We start from the raw sequence: 12,267 nt of genomic DNA on the forward strand, positions 1-12,267 counted from the left end.
ACCACCTCCATGATTCAATTATCTCCACCTGGCTCCACACTTGACATGTGGAGATTACTACAACTTAAGGTGAGATTTGGGTGGGGATACAACCAAACCATATCAGCACTTCTTTCCTGCTTGGAGTCCCGATATGATGCTTGAGGTACAGTAAACATCATGTGGCCATGAGGGCAAAATTTACACACTGAGTCTAGTCAATCAGATATCTAGAAAGAGCTTAAATTATTTATTATTTCCTAAAGTAGCTGATACTATCCCTGATCTGCCTACTCTAGGTTCTCAATATTTGAGAAACATAAGATTTCTTTTGAACTAAGCACCTACAGTTGGATTTCTGGATGCAGTTCTAACTGATAATCTCTCTTGTGCAAGCTTAAGTAGGTTTCTGTTCCTTGCAACCAAAATTGCCACAAGTGAAAAAACATCAGCTAGCACTTCCTCTGCCTATCTACCCACTCACCTACAAAATATATGCATCCCTACAATCCTTTCCTTCCCAGAGGAAGAAGGTCCTTCCTCCTCACACATTCTAGATCCTATGACTTCTTCACAAGAACACTGTCCATCATTCACCGCTTTCCCCTGCACTTTCAACCTCTCCCTTTGCTCTGTCCCCTGCAAGTCACTAAACCTACTCAAGTCAGGAATTATCAGGAATTATCTTCACTTGTGACTCCCATTTCAGCCCCTTTTATTCATTCCTTAACCTATTCCCTGTTTGCCCCAAGAATAAGCTGCATTTTTTTTTTCTAAATGGGAATGGGTTTCTTAATTCATCCCAGCACTCAACTGAAAAAAAAAAAAAAAACTTTTGCTGAGGTCCCTAAGAACACAGTACACTCTGCACCCCAGTAAAGTCAACTTGTATACCCACTGTTTACAGAAAATGCCATGCTGTTGAGATAGGAGGCAGGGCTCAGACACTGGACCGACCAAACTGAGGACTAGCTAAAACAGGGACAGGACGGAAGCAGCTTTCCATGAGACACACCCACCAGTGTCCCATGTCAGTTTACCATTGCCTTAGCAATACCCAGAAGTTACCATCCCTTTTCATGACAATGACTCTGTGACCCAGAAGTTACCACCCTTTTCCTAGACATTTCTGCATAATCTGTCTCTTGATTTGCATGTAATTAAAAGTGGGTATCAATATGACTGCAGCCCTGCCTCTGAGCTGCTACTCTGGGCACTGCCTATGGGGTAGCCCTGCTCTGCAAAAAGCGATACGTTTGCTGCTGCTGTACACTGCTGCTTCAGTAAAAGTTGCTGTCTAACACCACTGGCTCACCCTTGAATTCCTTGCTGGGTGAAGCCAAGAACCCTCCCTGGCTAAGCCCCAATTTTGGGGCTCACCTGCCCTTTATCACCATCTCTTACCTCCATGCCTTGGCATGGCTACATCTGGGGTGCAGTCCTCACTCTACTTTCCTCCTCCACCCTACGTGTACCTGGCTCTCTTATACATGTCCTTCTCAGACATCACCTTCTCCTAGGAGTTTTCCCTAAAACACCTTCCTGCAAAATACGTCCCTTGTTCCCAAGTTAAACTCTTTGCACCTCAGTTTACTCAACTGCAGAATGGGGATGTTAATCGTACCTACCTTAGAAAATGTCACGAAAATTAAATGAGTTCATTGTATCAACACTTAGAACCCTTGCTTAACACCAGAAACTACAATGTAAGTGTTCAATGAATAAATAAATAACTCACTTGCTGAAATTGCTCCTGTCCCACAATTATCACACTGTGTTGAAATTGCCTCTGGCTTTACAGTAGAAACATTTGGGAAACTTTAAAAATTTCTGAACTCCAGACCATATCCAGACCAATTACACCAGTATCTCTAAGGGTGGTGCCAGACATAAGTATTCTTCATACACACACACACACACACACACACACAATTCTGTTGTGTAACCAAGCAAAAACCACAACCCTAAACCTCCTGATTCTAATCGTTGACTGTGCCTCAAATCACCTGAAGAGTTTCTTTAAAGGACTCATGCCCAGGTCTCACTCCCAATCACACTTAGAATTTCTGGAGATGGGGCTGACATCAGCATTACTATGAAGTTCTCACATAACCCTGGTGCACAGTGTGGTGTAAGAGCCACAGTCTAAACCAGAGGTTGGCAAACTAGAGCTCACAGCCCATATCCAGCCCATCATCTGTTTTTGTAAAGAAAGCTTTATTAGAACACAGCCATACTCATTCAGTTACATATGGCTGTGGCTGCTTACACCCCACCATGGCAAAATTGGATAGTTATGATAAAAACTACACTGACCAGAAGCCTAAAATAGTTGCTCTAGACCCTAATTTTGTTAATGCATTCTTAACACGGAGCTTAGCATGTGGCAAGCACTGGAAAAATATTTGCTGATGTTAGTTTCTCTCTCTCTCTCTCTCTCTCTCTCTCTCTCTCTCTGTCTCTCTCTTAAACTAATTGCTAAGATTCTTTTTTGGCTTAGCTTTATGGTTCAACAGAATAAATCCAGCAAGTCTTGGAGGCAATGCCCTTTGTAGAATGTTTCTCTGGCTTCAGGACACTTCGTCAACACAGGGCTCATTTTACTTTTCCTCCTGTAAGTAGCTGCAAGCAAGACTGCTCCCTGCTTCTCCAATAAGCAATGATCCTCTGGGAGACTTGACATTCTTCCTTTAATTACCAGTAACTGAGTCAGATTATTTCCCCTGGGCTCTCCCCGACCTCCATCACTCACAGAAGCAGAGGATGTGGTGTCTTCCCTGCTACTGCCCTACCCTCTAAAAACAAAAACAAAAGGAACTTCACTCTCAATCTTCCTCTTTTCCTCTCACACCATCTCATTTTTGCAAAAATATGTCTCAGCTCCCTTGGCTCCAGGTAATGTCAAAGAATGAGCCCCCTTTCAGCCTGAGGATAGATACCAAGGAAACAGCAAGCAAATTTAACAAGATATTTTACTTGCTTCAGGTCTTTCCAAACCTTGCCGCGAATGTAAGACCACAGTGGATTTGGGAAGAGATGCAGAGAACAGCCTTTGAGCCACTGGGAAAGAAATTGCTGAGAATCACAGGTTAGAATCTTCCAAGTCCTGTCTTCTCCTTGGAAGTTCAGACAGCCCCTTTTGTTGCATGGTGTGATTTTATTTCTATTAATCTCCCTCAGCCCCTGGGGAGATCCCACACCTAGTTTAAAGGGTGCTCCCAGGCTGTTATTCAACAACTCACTCACTCTGGCTCCATACAAATGTCAGTTCTCATGCAGCACAACTCCATTTCTGCAAAATGGGTCTAATTTCTTCATCACTTGTCTACTTTCACAATGGTACTCTGAGGGACCTAGTGACATATAGGCGAGTGTCTCAGAACTAGATGATATTGCCAAAGTCTACCAAAGCCAGTCTCTCATCTCCAGGCCTGATTGCTCTAGGATCGTTGAATTTTAGAGCCCTTTGCTTATTTTCCAAAGGAGGAAATAAAGGCCCAGTGAGGCCAATCACATACATGACTGTTTTTCCAACAGCCTATGTGATACCTCCTCATATAACTATGTCTTATTTAGTTTTGTCAAATCTAAATTCTTGGTTTTTCTTCATTATCCCCAAATTCATTTCTCCCCATGTAAGTTCACAGCTCATGTCCATGTGCCCAGTTGCACCAGCCACAACCTGAAAGTCATCTTTAATTTTTCCCTTTCCCGCAGACCCATACCTAATCTACCAGCAAGCCTGGTCCCCTCTGCCTCCCAAATTCTGCCAAAACTGATGAAAGGTGAAGAGCGAAAACCCCTTTGTTGCCACTGCTGCTCCTCTAAACCACTCCACCATTTCCATTCATCTGGACTAAGTACTGCTAAGACTACAAAAATTAGACAGTTAAAAAAAATTCATTCTTCTCTCTGCTTCTACTCTCGATCTGCTACAATCAGTTTTCCATTCTGCAGCCAGTTGTCTTCTGAAATGTACATCCCTGAAAGAAACTCCATTGCTTCAAGTCATCTGAAGAATTCTCTTCCACTTCAAATAAATTTCAATCTTCTTTCCTTGGCTTGTAAGCTATAGGCTTGTATAGAGAAATCAAGGTTTCTCAACCTTGATGCTATGGACATTTGGGGGTGGACCATTCTGTAAGCTGGAGACTGTCCTGTGCATTGCAGGGTGGTAAGCAGCATCCATGGCCTCCACCCACCAGATGCCAGTAGCACAGCCCCATGTGGTAACCCTGACTCTCAATCCAAACTCTCAAAATTTATTCAAAGCCACCTCCAACTTGCAACCCCTGCCCTAGCCCTGATCACTGTGCTCTAACCTCACTGTCCTGCTTTCATGCTTGTTCCCAAATTTACATCTGCTACTCCTCTGCCCAGAAGACCCTTCTTCCAGATCCGCACAGGATCAGCCCCTTCCCATCATCCAAGTCTCGGTTCAGATTGTCACCTCCTCCGAAAGGTCTACCCCAGCCATCCTGCCTAAAGCAGCCCATCCGCCCACTTCTCTACCTCATTGCCCCGTTTTATTTCCTTCACTGCACCTGTTAGTACCTGAAATCATTCTATTAATTTATTTGTTCAGGTCTGTGGTCCTGCACTAAACTACTAGCTTGATGAGACCTTGTCTGTCCTGCTCTCTGCTGCTTCCCCACTGCCTGCCTAGAAATTGCATATAGTAGGTATTCAATAAATAGTTATTAAAGAATATGACTCAATGAATGGATAAATAAGATTAGAACTCATGTCAGCTAAGGCTTTATACAGGATTCCTTCTAAGACCCCAGTGCAACCAGAACCATTTCAAGAGAGTGATTATCTACTGTGAGAAATTATCACTGCTTAAAAATACAGATGTCCTGGGTTCAAATCCCAGCTTTGCCATTCATCAGCTGTTTGGCCTTCGGCAAATTGCTGAGCTCTCTGACCTTCAGTTTTCTCATCTATAAAATGAGAATAATGATGGTATCTTTCTCATAGGACTGCTGTAAAGACTAAGTGAGATCATAAGTATAAAACACTTAGAGTGGTACTCGACACAGAGCAAGCACCATGTGTTGGTTGTCATGGTTGTTGTTCTTTCACTGATGATGAACTTTTTAGAGGAAAATAATAACCACTATAGGATACAAAAATTTCAGAGCCTCCTCACCACTCTACCCTGACAGAGCCAAAGCAGTCCCACAGAACTTTCTATCATGGACTTCTTCTCTCTAAAGCTGCTTCCCTCCAGTTAAAATAAATCTGATTTTATCTTGGGCCTAAGCAGGGAACTACTTATGTAGTAGTCACCTTTAATAGCTCAGAACAATATAATTGCTACCTCTTAGCATTCTGTTCTCCGGGGTAAATCATCCTAATGCTTTTAATGCCTACTTGCTTTTCCTATTTTCTGATCTTTCACATTCATTGTTTTCAGTTTGGAAATAGATCCAGATAAAGAAGGAGGAGGGCTGCTGTTGTCATAGCAACTGCAAAGGGACGGACAACCCAATTCAGAGGAAATAAGAAAAGTTGAGGGCTTTTTTTTTCATATTTTTCCTTTCTGATTGAAAGCACTGCATTGCTTTGAACAGAAGACACGTGGCTGACACTGTCACTCTCACACATTGCCTCCTGATCCTCCACCCTCACCACCCCCCCGCCCCGATACACACATAGAAAGGGGAAATTGTCAAAGTTTGATGAGTGAAGGTGCTTGGTGACACCTCTATTGAAAAGCATCCCCCCTTTTATCACCACTTTTAAGGCTTATTTTTGTATTCACCCAACATAATCCACAGCCTCTCTCCCTAGTTTCTCTCTTGGTTTGCATTACACAGCTGGGCACCTGCCTATTCTCCAGTTTTTTTAAAAAAGCTTGTTTCTTATTTTTTTAATATTTTTCAATTACACAAGCAAAACAGCATTATACAACTCAAACAATCTAAATGCATACTCCCTTCAAGCCACTACTGATTCTGCAGCATACACACACATATATTTTTAACATGAACAGAATAGTATATACAAACAGTATATACAATACACACTGTTCTCAAAATTGTTTTGTTCCCGTGATATGTCACGGGTATTAATATCACTGTCCCTGCCTCCTTTCATCTTGGTTATCATTTGCCTTATAGATCTTTTTCCAACTCTTTCTTTTCAGAATTTATATATTGTTTTGCCTTGGTTTATCTCTTACAAATAAAATGTAAGTAATTGTTTAAACCAAGCTGAGTGGCAGTTTAATAGAATGATTAAGAGCATGGGTCGTAACCATCAAAGAGCATGGGTTCAAATCTGGCCTCTCACTTGAAGCAAATGGCTTAATCTCTCTTAAGTCTCAGGGTCTCATCTTTAACATGAGAATAAAAATAGAACCTATCTTGCAGAGTTTACTGTTAGCTTTAAACAAAATTGTCTATTTAAAGTGCTTAGCACAGTGTGTAAATCATAACAACACTCACTAAATGGTAGCTATAGTTTCTGCCTTTTTACAGAGGAGTTTAACTCATTCACATGCAATCTGAATACTAATACTTGAGTTTATTTTTGCCACCATATCTTGTGTTTTCTATTGTGATGCTTTCTTGAGTTTTCTTCTATCCTTTGTCTAACTTCTGTGAAATTCATGAAGTTTCATTATTCAATTTTTTCTGTATTTTCTATTTTTCTCTTCACAGTGGTAGTTAATCAATATCCATATCCTCCTTTTAACTTCTAAGTCCTAATTAAAACCCTTAGCATGTTTCACTTCTACTCCCAGATCCCCACTCTCACTTCCTGCTTTGAAAGCCACTGGAGATTTTTTTCCAAACTGTTACCCCTTTTGTGTTATGCATCAAAATTCTTTATCCTTAACTCTATGATTTGCTGGTTTACTGTATCATCACTTTTTATGTCCCATATTTTCCTTTTTCTTTGATCTATCATTTTCATTTTGCTGGAGTACATCCTTAAATAATTCTTTCAGATAACGGCTCTGAGTGATACGATTCTTAAATACTTAAATATATGAAAACGACTTTAATTTGTCCATACTTGACTGATAGTTTCTCTGAATAAAGGATTTTAGGTGCAAAATAATTTTCTGTCAGAATTTTGAACTCTATTTTCTCTTTATATCCAGTATTGCTATTGAGAAGTCAGATATATATGTAATCTTTTTTTGTTTTTGAAATGCTTTTTCTTCCTTCTTGAATCTTCAAGAATGCTCTCTTTATACTTGAAGTACTAGAGTTTTACCTAATGTGTCATAGGAGGATCATTTTTTAATACCATTCAGCACTCTGTGCCTGTCTTCAGCTCTAGAAAATTTTCTTCTATTGTTTGTTATTGTTCTCTTCCCTCTATTCTCTTTTATCTCCTTTTGAAACAGCTATCAATTTTGTAACTTAAAGGTCTATCCTCCCTGGCTTTTAGTCTATTTATTATGCTTTACATCTCTTCATCCTTTTATTCTGCATTCTGGAAGAGTCTCCTGCTTCTAGTATTCTAATTCAGTCTTCGGCTTTTCAGCACACTTATTGAATGGGGTTTATTCTGCAATCATACTTTAAAATTTTAGGTCTTCTGATTTCCTATTTTTCTTAGCAGCTTTTTATGGTTGTGATAGTCTCTTGAATCTCTCTAAGAAATTAATACTAGTGTTTATATTTCCTACTTCCCTTCCTTAATTCTACTATCTCAGATGTTAGTTTTTGTGCTTAGTGAGTTTGGTACCTCTCTTATGGGATTGGTTTTTCTCAAATGATTGGTGGTTTTTTAATTGCATTTTGTAGATGAAAATTTAGAAGGGAAATACTTGCCAGGCGGTCTGGGTTTTGTCAGCTCAAGTAAGGTCTCTATTTACCTGGCAGCAAATTTATATTTTCATCACAGAATTCCTCCTCAAGTGATTTCGTGAGGTAAGAGGTGAGGTGTGCAGTCACATATGGTGTATATGGCAGGTAGACTTTAAGGTGGCTTCCATGATCTCTGTCTCCTGGTGTTCACGTCCTTTTGTGATTCCTCCCATTGAGTATGGGTGAGACCTGCGACTCACTTCTACCCTGTAGAATATAACAAAGTGAGAGGATGTCACATGATTATGTTACATTATCTAAGACTCCTTCATGTTAACACACTCTACTGTCTTCCTGTCTCTCTTACTTTCCATTACTGACTTTGAAGAAATAAGCTATCATAAATCCTACACCACAAAGAAATTAATTCTGGCAACAACCTCAGGGCACTTGGAAGGAGATCCTTCCCCCAGCTGAGGCTCTAGTAAGAGTAAAGTCCTGCCCAATATCTTGATCGCAACCCTGTGACAGACTAAGCAGAGGACCCATCTAAGCCACACCCAGACTTTTAACCCACAGAAACTGTGAGAAAATAAATGTGTGTTGTCTTAAGCTACTAACTTTTTTTTTTTAAGACGGAGTTTCACTCTGTCACCCAGGCTGGAGTGCAGTGACACAATCTCGGCTCACTGCAACCTCCACCTCCCGGGTTCATGCCATTCTCCTGCCTCAGACTCCTGAGTAGCTGGGACTACAGGCACCCACCACCACGCCCGGCTAATTTTTTGTATTTATTGTATTTTGCAACACAGCAAGACTCCATCTTAAAAAAAAAAAAAAGAAAAAGAAAGAAAGAAAGAAAGAAAGAAAGAAAGAAAGAAAGGAGAATAAAGTGAGCACCTGACTTTTCCATGGACCTCAGAAACAGGCTCACCACAGTGAACCTCAGCACTCAGCCACTCCCACAGAATCAGGCTTCAGACCTAATGCCAGGACATCGTCTGTGGCCCCAGGCTCAGGCCTGCACTAACATCAGGCTATCCCCCTAGACCTGGGGTCCAGACCCACCCCAGTACCAGGCCAGGCGCCATAGCTCCAAGTTAAAGCCAGTCCCTGAAAACTCAGGCTCCAGGCCAGCCCCCATAGACCCAGGCACCAAGCCAGCCCCCACAGTCTCAGATTCTAGCAGACCCAGGCCCCAGGCACACCCTAGTATACTCAAGATCTAGGCCAGCCCCATCATCCTCAAACTACAGGCTGGCCCCTACATGCATGAGGGATGAGAATCACTTGGACCCAGGTTGTAATGAACCAAGACCATGTGATTCCACTCCAGCCTGGGTGACACAGTGAGACTCTGTCTCAAACAAAAAAGAAAAAGTAAGAGGAGAAGTTAAAGTGTAGAGTATTTTTATGCAGTTGAAGAAAAATGCTATTAGTTTAAAATAGACTAACTATGAGAGGTTTTATACAAGCTTTATGGTAACCACAAAGTAAAACCTGTAGTAGATACATCAAAGATAAAGAGAAAGGAATAGAAGCATACAAAAACAAAAGTCATAAAGGAAAATAGCAAGAGAGAAAGAAACTACAAAACTGTCAGAAAACAACAAAATTGCAATAGTAAGTCCTTACTGATCAATAGTTAATTTCAATGTAAATGGATTCAAAGCAAAGACAGAATGGTTGAATGGATTTAAAAAAAAAAAAAAAATCCAACTATAAGCTGCCTACAAGAGACTCACTGTAGCTTTGATAACACACACAGGTTGAAGGTGAAGGGACAGAAAAAAATATTTCATACAAATAGTATTCAAAAGAGAATAAGGGTGGTTATGCTTATATCAGACAAAATAGACTTTAAGTCACACTGTCGTAAGAGACAAAAAAGTCATTATATAATGATGAAGGGGTCAATTAAACAAGATAATATAACAATTGTAAATTATATGCACCCAACATCAAAACATCCAAATATATAGAGAAAATATTAACAGAAATAGAGAGTAATACAACAATGGTAGGGAACTTCAATATCCCACTTTTCCTAATGAACAGATCATCCAGACAAAAAATCATTAAGGAAACAGCAGACTTGAATGACACTATAGAACAAATACCTAACAGATATACATAGAATATTCCATACAATGGCAACAGAATACACATTATTTTCATGTGCAGAAAGAACACTCTTCAGGATAGATAATATGTTAGGTTGCAAATCAAATCTTAAATTTAAGAGGACTGAAATTATATCAGCTATCCTCCCAACCACAGCAATATGAAACTAGAAATCAATAACAAGAGGAAAAAATGCAAAACTCACAAATACATGAAAATTAAACAACACACTCCTGAACAACCAGTAGGTCTAAGAAGAAATCAAAAGGGAAATCAAAAAATATATTGGGACAATGGAAGATGGGAAAACAACATACCAAAACTTACGGGATACAACAAAAGCAGTTCTGTGTGTGTGTGTGTGTGTGTGTGTGTGTGATGGAGTCTTGCTCTGTTGCCCAGGCTGGAGTACAGTGGTGCGATCTCAGCTCACTGCAACCTCCACCTCCCAGTTTCAAGCAATTCTCCTGACTCGGCCTGCCGAGTTGCTGGGATTCCAAGCATGTGTCAGCATGCCCAGCTAATTTTTATAATTTTAGTAGAGACAGGGTTTCCACATGTTGGCCAGCCGCGTCTCAAACTCCTGACCTCAAGTGATCCACCCGCCTTGGCTTCCCAAAGTGCTGGGATTACAGGAATGAGCAACTGCTCCCAACCCACAAAACCAGTTCTAAGAGGTAAGTTTATAGCAAAAAAAAAAAAAAAAAGCCTATGTTAAGAAAACAATATATCTCAAGTTAACAACCTAACTTTATATTTCAAGGACCTAGCAAAAGAAAAACTAAGCTCAAAGTTGGCAGATGGAAAGGAATAAATATTAGAGAATAAATAAATAGACTAGAAAAGCAATGGAAAAGATTTGGAAATAAAACAAAATTGACAAAAGTTTGGCTAGACTAAGAAAGAAAGAGAAGAGAAACAAAATTATAAATGAAAGAGGAGATATTACAAGTGATACCGCAGAAATATAAAGGATCATAAGGAATATAAGAAGCAATTATATACCAACAAATTGGATAACCTGGAAGAAATGGGCAAATTTCTAGAAGTATAACTTAACAGGACTGAATCATTAATTGAAAATCTGAACAGATCAATAATGAATAAGGAGATTAAAGCAGTAATCAAAAACCTCCCACCAAAAAAAAAAAAAAAAAGCCCAGGATCTGATGGCTCCACTGATAAATTCTACCAAATATTTAAATAAGAATTAGGCCAGCCGCAGTGGCTCACACCTCTAATCCCAACACTTTGGAAGGCCAAGGCAGGCAGATCACTCGAGGTCAGGAGTTTGAGACCAGCCTGGCCAACATGGTGAAACCCCGTCTCTACTAAAAAGACAAAAATTGGCCGGGCATGGTGGCTGGTGCCTATAATCCCAGCAGCTGCGGACGCTGAGGCAGGAGAATCACTTGAACCAGGAGGCAGAGTTTGTGGTGAGCTGAGAGGATCACACCAGCCTAGGAGACAGAGCAAGACCCTGTCAAAAAAAAAAGGAAGGGAGGGAGGGAAGGAAGATGACAAAACACTTCCAAACTCATTTTATGAGACCAGTATTACCCTGATTCCAAAGCCAGGGGAGGACACAAGAAAAGAAGACTGTAGGCCAATATCCCTGATGAACATGATGTAAAACTTTTCAACAAAATACTAGCAAATTTATTTCAACAGCACATTAAAAAGATCTTACACCTTGATCAAGTGGGATTTATTTCTAAGATGCAAGGATGATTCAACATATGCAAATTAATAAATGTGATAAGCCACATGAACAGAATGAAGGATAATAGTCCTTTGTTCAAATATCTGTACTGCCACTTTGGTCTACAGTTTCAATGTAATCTCTATCAAAATTCCAATGGCATTTTTCACTTGAAATAGAAACAAAAAGTCTTAAAATTTATATGGTACCACGAAAGACCCCAAATAGCCAAAGCAATTCTTGAGGAAGAAGAACAAATCTTCTTCTTCTCAGTGAAAAGAAAATTTTATCACTTAAATATGTTAAATAAGTGAAATAATACAGTATGTAACCTTTTGGGGGCCTTGGGGGTGTGTTTGTTTTGTTTGTTTGTTTGTTGAGACAGGGTCTCACTCTGTCTCCCAGGCTGGGGTGCAGTGGCGCAATCTCGGCTCACTGCAACTTCTGCCTCCCAGGTTCCAGTGATTCTCCTACCTCAGCCTCCCAAGTAGCTGGGACTACAGGCACTTGCCACCATGCCCAGCTAATTTTTGTATTTTTTGGTAGAGACAGGGTTTCACCATGTTGGCTAGGCTGGTCTCAAACTCCTGACCTCAAGTGATCCATGCACCTTGGCTTCCCAAAATGCTGGGAGTACAGGCATGAGCCACCACATCCGGCCTCTCACAATGTATACATATATCAAAACATCAC

The sequence above is a fragment of the Papio anubis genome, chromosome 18 (genome assembly GCF_008728515.1).
Source record: "Papio anubis isolate 15944 chromosome 18, Panubis1.0, whole genome shotgun sequence".
NCBI lineage: Eukaryota > Metazoa > Chordata > Mammalia > Primates > Cercopithecidae > Papio > Papio anubis.